The sequence below is a fragment of the Carassius gibelio genome, chromosome A5 (assembly GCF_023724105.1).
Source record: "Carassius gibelio isolate Cgi1373 ecotype wild population from Czech Republic chromosome A5, carGib1.2-hapl.c, whole genome shotgun sequence".
NCBI lineage: Eukaryota > Metazoa > Chordata > Actinopteri > Cypriniformes > Cyprinidae > Carassius > Carassius gibelio.
This window is the reverse complement of record NC_068375.1, coordinates 18,433,268-18,449,717: the sequence shown is the minus strand read 5'-3', so window position 1 is coordinate 18,449,717 and position 16,450 is coordinate 18,433,268.

Below are 16,450 nucleotides of genomic sequence, written 5' to 3'. Positions count from 1 at the left end.
TGGGTTGAATTGCTTTTGTTTTATGTTTTTACTGTACAGAGCAGGACATATTTGGTAAACTCATGGCAAAAAAAATAAATAAAAAATTGTCCACACACATTGATTATAATAACCTAATTTTTAATTTTATGGAAAAGCAAATGTCAACATTTCAGATGAAGACTGGCAGAATAAGGTCTGATAAACCATCTTTCCATCATCTCTGACATTGTATATGATTATCACATTTTACCACCCAGTGGCCATCTCATGGAAATTTCTAACATACTCTATGCGTGTGTGTGTGTGTGTGGTGTGTGTGTGTGTGCACATGGGGGTGGGTGGTGGAAGAAAGACAAAGATAGACAGAAGGAAAGGGAGAAAGGCTGTCACCCTGCCAGTCTGGGGACTGGGGACAGACATGCATCATTAGGTTCACAATGACAAGGTGTTATTACAGTATTTTTCATGTCCTCACTCTGTCAGTGGAAACCTACACACAAGAAGACTCGAACCCAACTCACTGAGCATTGCATTCAAAAAAGTCTACTCAGACCTCCACACTGATTCTGAGTGAAACAATGTCATGTCTGTCATGAGAAAAACCACACTATACAAACACACAACCAACAGCACAGCTCTCTTTCCTTTTAACATCCTTCTGAAGTCCTCCACCTCCAGATTCATCCTGTACTATATAACATCTATGCATTATTTCTATGAAAATGTTTTCACATGTTTATGGTTTATACTATACTGTATGTACAGTGGGGTACGAAAATGTAAGACCACTTTTTTTTCCATTTGATAATTTAATTTTAAATTTCAATAATAATTCACAGTATTACTTGTTTATATATTTTGAGCAATTAAATGCAGACTTGTTGAGCATAAGTGAGTTCTTGCAAAAAAAGTTTAACTTATTTATAATGCAGAATCTTAAATATGTCTTTCTTATTTTAATGCCATAACTTTTCTCTTTTATGAATATGTCTAAATCTAAAACTTTATTTATTTCCAGGTTAAAAAAAAATAAAAAATCTAGAATGTGGTCTCAGAGTTTTGGACATCACTCACTGTCTACAGATGCTATAACCGTTCAGCAGCAGTCTGCAGATATGCCACAGACTCTTGTCCACAGGTATTTTTTTTGGTATTTTCTGAAGCCTTTTGGACAGGCAGCATCTCAGGAGAGTTCTTGTCAGATGTAATATAGTGTGTGAGAGAGCGATGGATAGTGAGAGACAGGTACAAGTTGAGAAAAGACTGCATGCTCTCAACTGTCCCTTTCTCCTTGCAGTCAAGGATCAGATGACTGATAAAGACACATATCCCACAGCAGAAGGTGAAGACAATCACTGCTGACTGCAGACCCTGTCAATTAGCCTCATGCCAGGATGATATGAGCCCCGTAATGAGCCTTTCATATCAGCGGCAAGACTGGACCTGTCCCCTTACGCTCCAGTGCCTCCATTTGATAACAAAGCTTTCCTCTGTCAAATGATACATTACAGAGTTCAATCCATGCTTTTATCTTATGCCCGAGACGTCCCCATCCTTTCACTCGCTCTGATCTTACAGTGAAAGACTGAGGTAAAACAACCAGCTTTCTGGTCTCTTTCCCTGTTAACAAGACAATATGGCTGTCACATTTGCGATAATGTGTTGACTATTGAGAAACTTATGCAAGAACCTCTCTTGGTTTGTTGGCGTTGAAAACAGTTAAATGTCTCATTTAAGGGCTTATTTCAGATGCATTTAATATTAAATTATGCATAATAATATGCGTTAAAGGATTCCAACACAACATGTGGATATTTGTGCTTAAGAAAACAACATGATTCCTTGAATATTTTGCTAAATGTTCCTGGTTCCATTGGCAAAACATCTTGTAATATTTTCTAATTAAACGCTTTTAAGTATGATTATTTTTTCTCCTGTACCACAGAGACAGATATTTAGCCTAAAAAACAAAAAACAAAAAAAACACCTTCCACCCACTCCAAGTGTTCCCACTTTGTGGCAGTTATTAAAAGCTAATAGAATTGCAATGCTGCAATATGATGATCCAATTACAGGATCTACATTAGCAATTAACTTCCAGCTAAAAATAACAATAATGCCAATTACATGCATAAATAATCATATAATCAGCATATTCTGTCACCAGACAATTATTGTGATTACCCCTCAGTTTATGGAAGGCTTTGCCAGAGGGATGTGTACACAAAGCCAGTCTCATTTCCCCTTGCTTTCTTATAAATTACGATTTCATTTTGTGCTAGGAGCTCGCGAATGAAAATTCAACACACTTAAACATCCTCTAAAATGAACGTTCATGGTTAAAAGTACTGAAATGGTCTCTTTCTTTGTCTTTTGAAAGCTAGACAGAGCCAACCTCTTACTCTTACTTTTTTTGATCCAGTCTAAGATCATTTGGATGAATAAAAAATCTGCCTTATTGCAGTTATGGAAATGGACTTTTAATGTCCTTCAGTTTTATATTGCTGTCTGTGTCTTGAGTGTTGCTTTTTGTTCGATGTCCAGTTCCCTGGGGTTAAGAGAATGTTTCTGACTTCTTCTGCTGTCAGAGAAACAGAGCACAGTTTGCAGAGAAAGCCCGGCGCTGGTGGTCCGAGGCGGTATCTGGGAGTGAACGACTATTCCGTATGTTAGGCTGACATGCAGGATGAGGACAGGATCTCTGTCGGCTGCAGGGCAGACTGACTAACAGTTATTTGGTAGAAGTAATTTGCTTGACACTTGGTCTGAAAAGATACACCCACCACCCTTTGTAGAATGGAAATTCTAACAAAGCTAAAATAAATGGTATATATATGTATTATGAGATGGTAAACTCTTCATCACTTAAAAGTGTGTTTATCAGTTGTTTCCAGGGAAGCAAATGTGGTAACCCGTTTTCTTTGTTTTGTAGATGAAATCCCAGGATTTGGAAATGTAAAATTATTACACCCTAAGCACTCCGTAATGCTCCGCAATGATCTAAATAGCACAATATTTGCAATGAGTAGTATCTGAAACCAAGGTTACCAAGTCTGTGGCTTAAGCACAACTGCACTTTTCCAACATGTTCTTCATCTTTCATCTGTCAAGCTTCCAGTATTTCTCTACAGTGGAGGGCATTACATTGTGAGTCCATTATGACAACAATTAAATTGTGTTGTTATCTTTAGTTAAAACTATTTGAAATAAAGCTAAAATAAAATAAAATGTAAATATCAGAAGATTTTAAATGTTGTCTTGGCACTTTACCAAAATAAGTTTAACTGAAATAAATAAAAACTGAACTATAGGTAAAACAAGAACTGAAATAAAATATAACTCAAAAAGAAATAGTAATATAAAAAATAAGAATAATTACAATGAAAAATTTAAATTAAACACAGTTTGAGGGCAAAAACTATTTCGAATTTAAATAAAAATAATAATAGTAATTATAATAGAATATAAATAATATTGAAATAACTGCATTTGAAAAACAAGATTGTTTTAAAAGGATGTACATTCAGATTTAGAATATTTAAAAATGAATTATATAAATAATAAAATAAGTACTTTGAGTTATAAAATGTGCTATGAAATAATATATATTTTTTTTTTTACTTATTCCTCTAGCAATCTAAAGTAAACTAAGAAACTGTCTCAAAAAAAAAAAAAAAAAAAAAAAAACGTTTACATTTGCACAATTCTGTTAATGTGGCTGCTATTGGAGAGAATGGCGCTCAGTTTCAGTATGAGGTCTAGAACTGAGAATTTGGGTGAGAAGGGTGTATGTAGCAGAGATTTGGATGAGAGCAGTCTGAGCTTGTTCTGCTGGACAATAACAAAAACTGCAGCCGGTTTCAGGGAACACTTTCAATATAGCAACTAAAGTTTGTAGCTTGTGTGTAATGCCTCTGTAAATAGTGTTAAAGCAAAAGCAGAGGCTAGAGGCCACTTTTTGGCACAGCATCTCTCAGCTTCTCACAGACATATCCTGTTCTGCTTTGGACACACTATTAGGACACACAAAGGGGTGAGTTATAAATACGTCTTAGAACAAACAGTTGAGGTCTAAAAGTTCTGAAGACTGCATGCTATGGTCAGGTTGCATTATGGGATAATAACAGGTATAGGTAGACCTCTTTATTTATCTATAATAATATTAGACCGACTAAACTCTAATAAGCTCCTGCTGTCCATCTAAGTGAGTGACAACTGAAACAGCTGTAATATATCTTTCTATTGCTACAGTATTTGATTTATGTCTATTGTTTTCTAAAAGGAACACAAGGAACTGAGCGGCTTCTTTCTGCAAATGCATCTGTACAGTAGGCCATGGGTTTCAGTAAAGTTAAAAAGAAATAAATTGCTTAATAATAACAAAAAATGTCTTCAGTGTCTGCAGGATATTTCTTGTGACCATCACGACAAAGATCACTTCAGTCTCTTTATATGCAGTCAATTACAATGCACCAGTCCTGCACAGCTGCCACAAGTGCTTTTTATAAAAATGAAACCTTCAGAAGTGTCCACAAGAATTGAAGGAATTTACCATCCACACAAAACCCGTAGATTTGTTGCAGTTCGTATAATTTTGGTTTTGGCTCATGAATAATTTGCAAGCGTGCACTTTCGTGTTGTGTGTTGTGGACAGCAGGCTGGAGTAATTAAGGTCCTTTGATATGCACCCTTTGGGGGTCCAATTCTCACACATAAAGTGCTGTTTTAACATGAGTCAAATGAACTCTCGCCATATCTCCTTCAATGAGATCAAATATACTGTACTTGAGTCTGTGGCAGAATATTGTCTCAAGTCAGACTGATCTTTTCAGTTACATTGGTAACACTGTAATTTCTGTACATGCTGACAGCATCTAAAATTTATATAAACTATATAAATTCTTTTATTACAAAATATACTTATACATTTTCTTCTGAATACATTTTAATAGCTTTGTATTATTATATTTTTAATAAAGGCTATGTTGAGGCACTTATAATGTAAGTTAAGAAAATAAGGGACAATTTAAAGTAATTTTATTCAGTAATCAACAATGTGATTAAATAACAATTTGCATACACACATACTTATCCAAGTGTATAACACAGTTTTTAAGAACTTGTTCAGTGCTTTAAGAAGCCATTATAGGAAACTACAAGCAGTCACAAAGCACCTCAAATAACTACAAACACACAAACCTATTGTCTTATTGTCTTGTGCAAACACATTAGGATGATTCTCAAAGTAGGCACCTAAACAACTAACTTCTCAGCAACCACAGGACTGCACCCAGTCTGAAAACCAGTAAGTCCCAGAGGAACATCCACAACTTACTGGTTCCCAGACCATAGAAACCGAAGGGAGAGGCACTCCAGACATGGTCCTCATGTTCCTGGGTTCCTGCATGTCAGTTGTAATGATGGTGGCAAACACCCAGAATCTGGTTCCAAATAGAAGCGCATAAGACGTGCTTTGGCACAAGTTGAGCTGGACACAGAATGTTCCCCTAAATGCTATTTATGTTTGCTCAGTTGTATACGTCTGTAGATATACTGTGAGAGTGATGTATGTTCAGACTCGGACCAGGGTTTAGAAAATGAATTGCCTGCAGCTGAATCCTTGCCTGGCATATTTGTTAGACTGTTAGTTAAATAAAGAATAACTTGCATGAAACGTCAAATCAACATAAATTAGTCTTCTTCAGATTGGCCTTGGTAAAAACTCTGAGGTCTAAGGTCTTGGCTCATTAACTGAGGAAACAAAATGTCAGGGGTGGTCAAACAATGTGATTAATTTGCCTGAGGAAGAAAATTGGTTGCAAATGAACAAAATATGTCATTTCCGACCTCTGGACAGGGAGCGAGAACACATAATAAGGAACATCTAATTACTGTGCTGAGGTGAGGACCTCAACTCAAGCCCTTATCACAGTTTTGAATTCATGCCGTACAAAAGGTTCACCAGTAGTCAGATTAGACCGTATCTACATTTCTTGAATTCTGTGTAAATGAATCAGAAAGCATTTTAACAAAATGGTTCTATAATGTCTCTTGAACACACTGTGACCTCAAAGCTAGGTAGAAAGGATTAAAACCATGCACTGCTGTAGTAATAAAAAAGACCTGTAAACTTTTTATTTTTGCCAAAAATCTGATATGATCCCACAAGCAGGATTTTGTTGAATGGAGTGACCTACTGAACTGTAGTAACCTGGCCACATAAATGCAAAGTACGTCTCGTTAAATAAAGTATAATGTAGAAATCCAGTCTGCACTTTCTATTCATCTGCTTTTATGCGGCAGCCCTACAGCCGCCCGCATTCCATAACACGTCACGCCAAACCAAGCATGAATCACCAATCTGATGCCACCACCCAATCCAGACAAATCTTTAAAGTTTCACTTTCTGCCACACCGGCCACCTGTGTAGACCGTAGCATGTGATTTCCAGGTGATATTGCATGCTACTGTACATATCGGAAACCCTTTACTTATTTACTTACCTACAAGTTGTACCAAACCTGTATTAGTTTCTTTCTTCTGTTGAACACACACACAAATATATATATATATATTTTGAAGGATGTTAAATAAATAGCTGACTTCCTTAGTAGTTATTTTTATGAAATAAAATACAGATTTGGAAAAGAAATGAGGGTGAGTAAATGAGGACAACACTTTTTTGGGTAAACTATCCCTTTAAGACTTTTATTTTGTTATTGTTAATTTACTTGGATGAATGTAGTTTCTAAATAAGTTATAGTGTTCTATTTTGACTCTGGAAGCATTTTCACACATCTGTTTTTTTTTTTTTTTACTCTTAATTAAGGGTATAACCAGTGATGACTACGGACAGGACCTGCTGGGTACTTAGGAAGGATCCTAATTGAATCTGACAATAATTTTCACATCACTCCCATGCGCTGTCTCTAATGCTATTAGTGACATTACTGCACTAATGGTTGCTATGGCAGCATGAGCAATGCTCATTAATGACCTAAGCTGTAGTAATGTTCAGTACAATCTTTTCTTTTTCTTTATTTCCTGCTTCTTTTGGCTCTAAATTCTGATCAGATGATATACGAGCACTTAAGAGATGTACAACATTAAGTAAGGACATTAAGTCCTAGTATTGCTTTGATTACACTCTTAAAATAATAAGTATATCAAGTAAATAACATGGAAAAAACAATCAAATATTTACTTAATAAGAATATAATGCAATTATCAACCTTTATTTAACCAGGCAAGTCACTTAAAAATGAAATCTTATTAATAATCCAGCCAGGCGGGAAAATATCTCTTGGAGGACATACGTACAGACATGAATACCATTATACATACAAATCATTAAAAGATTGTCAAACCAACATTTATAGAAAGTTATTATTCATGCAAATAAAAAATATAGTTTTGTAGTTTTCATTTCCAACATGCAATGGGGCATAAATACAGTGGGTATAGAAAATAATCTCCCCCATAAAAAAAAAAATAAAAAAATTAAAAAAAAAAACTTTTGTTGCTTTGCAGCCTGAAATTAACACAGATGCAGTTTTAATTTTATCCAGCTGCATTTATTCAGAGCAATTTATAACATCCAAGTGAAAGATATAACACCAAAATGTCAGAAAAATAAACATAAAAATAAAAACCTGAATCACTGAGTTGGAAAAAGTATCATCCCCTCGTGTCAATATTATGTTGAATCACCTTTTGCTTTAATTACAGCCTTTAGTCTGTTGGGTTACATGTATACTAACTTTACACATCTAGACTTTGCAATATTTGTATATTTTTGTTGCCCATTATTTGCTCTTCTTTTCAGAACTGCTCAAGATCAGTTAAACTTGATGGTGAGTGTTTGTTGACTGCAGTTTTCAAGTCACTCCACAGATTTTCAGTGAGGTTTGAGTCTGGGCTCTGACTAAGCCATGCAAGGACATTCACCTTTTTCTCCTTCAGCCACTGTGTGCTCAGTTTTGCTTTGTTAAATCATAGTTGATTGTTTGCTTCAGTTGCACTACCAAGAACTGAAATGCTCCAGGAAAGCTCTTTTCATGCTGAGTTAATCAAAGTGACAACAGCTGAACACAGTCAAATGGCTTTGTGTGCCATTGAGAAGGTGATTAGCTACACCTGATCGAGTTTATAAGCGTTATGCCCCATCTAGGATAAAGGTGTACCATGAAAATGAGTACGACTCAGTAGAGTTCTATTGATTCGATTCGATTCAATTCACAATTAAATTTGAGTTTATTTGATATAACGATTCGGCTCTGCATTCTTTAAATGCATTCACAGGATTATTGAAATGCTTCCCCTTAATTATTTGAATGCTTCTTCAGGGGGCAAATTACACAGCAGCTTTTATTGTGACAATAATTTAATAACGTTATGTATTGTTATTATTTGAATTATTATTACAAGGAATTATTTTCTATCTATTACTTTGAATTAGCTGTAAGAAATCAATTACACTGCTGGACAATAATCAATCATTTGTAATCTGTATTTTTTTTTTCCTAATGGCAATTGTATGATTGTTTTATATACTACAACAAATAATTTCAATTTTTCTTCACAGAATAAGGTAGAAAATATACTTTATAGTTTCTGTACTGTAATAAATGATATGTCAGTTCGCACTGCATCATTCATACATTTTATTTATTTATTTATTTATTGTGTTTTTTGTTCTACTTCACTTTAGCATTACTGGCCACGAGTCCTAAGGAGAGATCACACATCAGCTGCTCAGAAAATGTGTCAATGAGACGAACGGAGCACGAGGGTAATCCTGTGACAGTCTCGAGCGTTAAATAGGAAAGCACGCGAAGGATTGATGCGAGGCACAAACACTGTTCAAGGTCTCCATTAATTTGCGCTTGAAGCAATTTAATGTGTATATATTTTGAATGCATTGAATTGCTATAGAAAAACAGCGGCCCTTTTAAGAAGCCTATTCTTACCAGCTAGGTTTGCACAACAGTGCAAAAATGATGGTAAAAAGAAACATCTGTTGTGAATGAGGCATTGTTTTGAATGTGGTCAAGCTTTGTTTAGCGAGCTTTTTCTCGGGACAGAACACTCCTGGATTGTAGCAAAATAACATTTCGATAGCCTGTAAACAACAGGGTACGCAGCCAGAGTCACATCTGATTTGTGGAAGATTTTCCTTGCGAATCGGCCAAGAGGACGGCCGTGTGGTAGCCATAGTTGGGTCGAGCGCTGAACAGCTGGACCGTGGCGGATCTTTTCACACACACAGCAGTCACCACCAGCTAAAACACACAATCCCCACCCCAGACAGCTTGGAGAGATTACAAGCTACCGTCCACATGGCCAAAACAAATGAGGCAGTTCCATCACAGTAGCCCATGTAACCGATATTGATTGGTTGTCAAAAATGATAATAGAATCCTACATGTAATATTGAAAATAAAGGACAATTTTCACGTTTCTGATTTCTATTCACTGATTCAGAGTGTTGTCAAACCTGTTCAGTTTTATAGTTCATAAAACAACAACACCTGAGTTCAAGAGAGAAACGTCATTTATCTTTTTGTAAATAAATGAAGGCACTAAATCAACCGCTAAATCACTGATCAATCACATATCAAGTCACATAAAAAATGTGTAATTATTAAAGTGTTAACGGTCATCGAGGAATGAGGACAACAAATGAATATACATAATTCAAAACAGACTTTACTGAAACTAGCTATTTCTATGCAACACAATTATTTACTTTTTATATTAGTGTTTTAAGTAAATAATCATTGTCTTGGTGCGTTTGTGTAAACCAACGAGGTGTATTGCTGTATTATAATATGATTTTTTTGTGTGTGTGTGTGTGTGCGTGTGTGTGTGTGTGTGTGTGTGTTTTCAAAGGGGATTTAATTCACTTAATTTCTGTTAGCAATCATGATGGAAGAATGACAGTTGACTTATTGTTGTATTTGGTAAAAGATCTCTATGCTCCTGTCTGGCTTTGTTGAGGTTGGAGAGCTATTTGGCCGCTCAGAGATGGGAAGCTGCCAGTAATGGACAGTTGCAGATGCCAGATTGGGGAAGTGAAAGTGCTGGTACCTCCTCCTCCTCTCTCTCTCTCTCTCTCTCTCTCAACCATTGCATTAAAGGCCTAAGAACCACAAACCCTCACACTAAATGTGCATGAACACACACACACTCTCTCTCTCTCTCTCACACACACACACACACACACACGCACACACATTAACCTCAATAAAGCTCTAGCCATTAACCAGCATTTTAAATTACTTATTTAATATAAAGTTCAAAATGCCATTCGAAAGTTTGGTATCAGTTCACATTTTTTATTGTTTTTCAAAGAGGACTTTTCGCTCACCCAGGCTTTATTTATTTGATCAAAAATACTATATTTTTGTCATATTGTAAAATATTAAACAAAGTTTTCTATTCAGCAGCCATTACTCTAGTCTTCAGAGTCACATGATCCTTCAGAAATCATTTCATTATGCTCATTTGCAGCGCAAGAATAATTTCTTATTAATGTCTCAGTGACAAGATCGTGTCCACATAAATAATGTACAGCGCTTTGGATATACTACATATATCACATATTATGCTACATATTATATTACATACATGAACATACACACAATATCTATAAATTTATGAACCATGCTGTAAATATATTTGTGACTGCTGATTTTTCATATAGGCTTATGTAATGTAATAAAATTCAGATGCACAAAGTTTATGTAATCCTTTTCTCTTCCTCTTAATTTGCTTTCTGCACCTAACAATCACTTACCTATTAAACTATTAAATGAGCAGGCAGTTTTCTCCAGGCAGCGTAACCACTGGATATTTTTGTTGAGGTTACAGCTGCCTTTTGCGTTTAAGTGCCTAAAAACACATTGTATTTCTGCATTCAAAATAGAGTATTGTTTGCATATCTCATGGCACACACTAACAACATTTTTCTTCACTGATTTTTCATACAGTTAAAGTGTTATAGTTCACCAAGAAAAGGAAATCTTCATTCCATTCCATTTTATATTTAAACATTGTTTACTTTTATTTAATTTTTTTGGTTCATACAATGAAAGTCGTATAGGGCAAATGCTGTTGGATTTCTTTGTCCGACTCATTTATGGACTCTTTTTGTTCAGGGGAAGTGAGACAGGAAGTCTATGTCCTACGGAGGCAGCACTGAATGAATGACAGAAATTGCCCCTTCCTGCATGAGCTGGCTTTCAAATGTCTGTAGTAAGGGGGGAAAAACCCTATGAGTTGTCACTAATGATGATACCAATAAAACCTGCATATGCAGATTTGAAGGAAATACGGGGAAGTGTATTGCAAAATCTTTTGACTGCTGGGCCCTGCATCCAAGGGGATTTCCATATGAGCTTCTGCAAATATTAAAGAACACTATTTTTAAAGACATAACAATTATTCTCAGAACAGGAATATGCTTCTATGGTATTTCTATTCTATTCTAAGTACTTGAAATGAAATATTTTTTTGTACATACGCACACATACGAGCCCCATTAATAAATAACTCCTACATTGATAGGAAGCTTTATCTCAACACAAATTGACCTAATGCTGTATTTTGTTATACTCTAGTTATAGAGTAAGCAGTAACCCATCTTCTCCTTCAGAATTAAACGTGGGGTGTGAACTTTCCCTGACAGAATGAGGGCAAGGAGACATCCAGGGAATTAAGGTGTTGCTCAAGCACAATTATATAATTCTACATTTCCTTTGTTACTGCCATATTAGACAACAGTTGCTGTAAATGAGGCTTTTCTTTGAAGTTATCAGACAATTACACACACAACATAAAGGTAGGATTTCAAGATCTTGAAGCCTTTGTTTAAAGATTACATCTTGTCACTACAGAAGCAGAGATTTGACTGAGCTGAACAAATGTGTGTTCCTTTCTCTCCAGCATGATATAAACATAAGAGCTGTGAAAGTTCTGCTGGAATTAATTTAGTCAGAAATAGGTTTGATGAACTACGCCACTGTCACAATGCCAATAGATTATTATCTAAAATGATGCCATGGAGAAGTGGAGGGAAAACTCGCACCGAAATGGTACTTAAAGACTCATTTTGTTGAGGCGTGCACCAGTTAACTTCCAGCATGAATATGTTCCAAAATGTGGAAAAAATTGTGTGCAATTGCATGGCAAAACAACACCCTTGAATTCACAACTTTGAAAATATGGGGAAATATGTGTTTAATGCCAGCTGTATGACGAAGTGGAGTATTTTTTTTTCTTTTTTTTTTTACACAAACAGCGAAATGTAAGGACATGAGTAGGTGTCTATCAGCACAAAAACATTCTTTGAAAACTGTTCCTGAAACTGATACAAAATAATAACTAATACTGATAACCACAAAAATAATTTACACTTTTACTCCTTTTATATATATATATATATATATATATATATATATATATATATATATATATATATATATATATATATAAACTAAAACAACATAAATAAATAAATACATGTCATATCTGATCTTTCAACTTTAGATCTGAACTTTTTTCTAGTACAACTTAAATCAAAATTATGATTTAAATTGCTTTATACAGCTCAAATAATATGTTTAATCTGAATTAACACAAGCGCTTCAAGTTTCACATTTCTAAATGCTTAAATACTTTAAATTGGCCCTATTTACTTCCATTGTAAGTGCCTCACACTTCCTTTTATTTTTGCTTATTGTGTGTGTGTGTGTGTGTGTGTGGTTTATACAACAAATTCTGTTGATTGAGCTTAACTTGACTGGAACCGTGAATAGCTTTAAAATGCTTTAGCTATTTTTACATAAAATCAAATTCTCTTATGGAGGATAGGCCTACAGTACATGCAAACCTGATATTGAGGATTTTAAACCACAGTGCAAGTCCTTTACAAATATTAAATTCTGTCTATGAAGGTTTCATTCAACCTTTTGGCCATTTATTAGACAATGGAGACATTTGCAGATCATCAAAATGACTTAATGATTGATACAGCCACTTACAAGTGTGCTCAAATGCTTTCAATTTACTCCAGTAGCTAATCTCTGCCTTGCAAGTGCTTAAACACCTAGTGTGTGCACACCATAGTCTGAAAAAGACCTGAAAAAAAAACTACCTGAATTGGCAAATCTGGGGTCCTTATATTAAACAAACTCTTTTTATCTCCAAGGAACCTCACTAGGTAGCTATCTGCAACCCACAGAGTGCAGGTCTTATTATTTCTATTTCATTATAGTGAGCAAATTAAATATCAGGGCCAGAAACAGGAGTCGTGTAGTCTTTTAATTATGTCTAATAAATCTAACTCTATAATTGCCCCTGGGGTAAAGAAGGACTGCTGGGTAATAGAGGGGCCTGGGATGGCACTTTGATATTTGTTATTCTACCTCTCTAGATTAAGCAGACAGACTAAAAGTGGATGATTGTCAAGGCGTGCACCGTGTTTGTTTACATCCCTGTAGCTGGAGGGGACTTCCATTCTAATGAACATCAAGAAAACGCATGCTAATCGGTTGTGATTGCTTAATATTGAAGTGTGATGCTATTGCTCTCAGTTGAGAGAGTTCTGTGTTTTTTTTTTTTTTTTTCTGTTTTGAAAATAAGTTAGCAACTCTTCATTAAGGGCATATCCACATCTGTTCTATTAATGTGAAAGCCGTTAATAGTTCATGATGCACATATGGGTATTAAAAGACAAAGACACTAAGTCAAGATAATTATGTTGTGGTAAAGATTACCGTCGTTCTGTCGGCTTCGATATATGTCACTATGAAGTGAATAATCATTTGTTTATTGAGTGACTTCTGCAGTCCAGCTTAGTTTTAGGACAGGTTTGATGAAGTCTTCAATGTTTTTAATAGGCATAATAATAATTATGTAATAAATAATTTTTAACTTTTTATGTTTTCCTTAATGTAAAGTGTTGCCGAAATAACAAACATTCTTAGGATGTGACAAGAACCTTTACTGACAATTCAAAAGAATTTTGGCAAGTATACAGTATATAAAAATGGGTGATTTTAATATATAAAATAAACCTCCCTTTAACAAACACATGCTCTCTTTTCACAGACTGTTCATTGACAGGATTGAGGGCATATATTGAACTTCCTTTCCATTGTATCACAGACCACTTTATTAGTCAAACTAAGTTCCTTGTCTCAGAATCTGTCTGACATGTGTCACTATGTACTACTTATGTTTTGAATCACATGGTCATTGGTCTCTCTCTCTCTCTCTCTCTGTGTGTGTGTGTGTGTGTGTGTGCTTGTCTGCACACATCGGTACAGTCAGACATGATAAACCTGAGGCCTTTGCTGGTGGCTAGAGATGGGGCTGGTTACTCACTGGTATCAATGAATCACAATGACTGAATAAGTGATGTATAATAATATAAATAGTAATATAATAAAAAAAGGAGAGTAAACTGCTTAAAGGTATTTTTTTTTTTAACTATACAAAGAAAAGTAAAAAGAAAAATCTCAGAATAGATTATAATTCATTTTATACACTACAAATGACCCATGAAAGTTCAAAACAATGTTTTCTACTAACTCTCAGCAAAACCACATGGGTTCAACTTATAATAAGAACCCTAAAGTTTGTAGACAAGAGCAAATCATGGTTCTGAGAAAGTAAACGCAATGGACTAATTATTTCCTCCGGAGCTAATTTCCTTTCAGGTTTCCCCAAAGCCATAAACACATTTTTATATATATATATATTAATTTCCTCCAAAATTCATGGGTCTTACGGGCCTATTAACCAACCCTGTGGAGTCAAATGAGGGAAAATATTTTTATGAAAACTGCAAACCCCTCATCGTCTAGCTTTTCCAATACCTCTGAGACTTTACAACAGATAGATGAAACAAAAAGAGGAAAAGGTCCGCAGGGTCAGCTTTTCAAAGACTGAATGGACAGTAAACAGCACATCTTTTTTTTTTTTTTTTTTTTTTTTTATGTGTCTGCCAGTAGGCAAATTTCTAATGGACAACAATTCCTCAAAGGAATTTCAAAAATAAGAGTATTTTATAAACACGTCAGCACTTTTTCTGGCATTAGTTTATAAAGTTGCACATCTTACATTAAGAAGATAGCAGACAATTAGCTATGGCAACTACATTAATAGTGTTGAGAATGTGCCATTAATCAAACTTTTTCTTTATTTTGTTGCTTCTGATGGGTGTATTATGTGTAGCCAGTAGATTATTTGACCAGGTAAATGAATCATTCAAGAGCGATTAAAGGGTTAGTTCACCCAAAAAATTTAATTATATCATTAATGACTCACACTCATGTCGTTCCAAACCCATAAGACTTTGGAACACAGTTTAAGATATTTTAGATTTAGAGCTTTCTGTCCCTCCATTGAAAATGTATGTACGGTCTACTTTCCATGTACAGAAAGGTAATAAAAAGATCTTCAAAGTAGTCCATGTGACATCAGAGGGTCAGATAGAATTTGTTTAAGCATCGAAAATACATATTGGTCCAAAAAATAAAATAAAAATTAGGACTTTATTCAGCTTTAGGGCTGGGACAATGCGTCGAGGTCATCGATGACGTCGACGCAAAATATACGCATTGATTCGTCGGCCTGTTTTTATTTCTCTAAAAAACGTTTGCAAAACGTTAACCTTATGTATGCTGAATATACGCAATGGCCAGATCAGCATTCTGTCCAATGTTATATAACCAATCCAGGGGTTTTTCTGCATTGATCTTTTTTTTTGGCAGCTGTCAAAGCCTTATTTGATCGGTGAGTGATGTAGAATAGAATGACAGGGCGCGTACGAGAGAGAGCCCCGGCTGCGCGCGCACTCACAGTCTTCAATAAACACGAGCGCTTCTTGCTCTCTCTCTCCCTTGTGCATATTAATCAAAATCATTAAACACGATAGAAAAAGGGCGAAACACCTAAGTTTCACGCGCGCTCGCGCACTCACAGTCTTCAAACTACACAAGCGCTGTCTTGCTCTCTCTCTCTCCCTCGTGCATATTAACCAAAATTATTAGACACAATAGAAAAAGGGCGTAACGCCAAAGTTTCACGTGGAGCATTCAGATTTTTTTTTTTTCATTTTTATTTATCTATTTTAAATGACCAATCATTTCGCTAGATAAGACCCTTATTTCTCAGCTGAGATCGTCTAGAGTCCTTTGAAGCTGAAATAAAACTGTAGTTTGGTCCTTCAGCCCATTGGCCACATTTGAATTGTATTTTGAATTGTAACAACATTTCACAACATTATTGTTTTTACTGTTGGAATGAATAGATGCAGCCCTTGAGAGCATAAGAAACTTCCAAATATATAAAATATAAAACACTACCTTTGAACAGTAATGTATAAAGTTTGAAACAGCATAAAGGGGAGTAAATGATGAGAGAGCTGCAATTTTAAGGCAAACTAATCTTTAGAGCACAC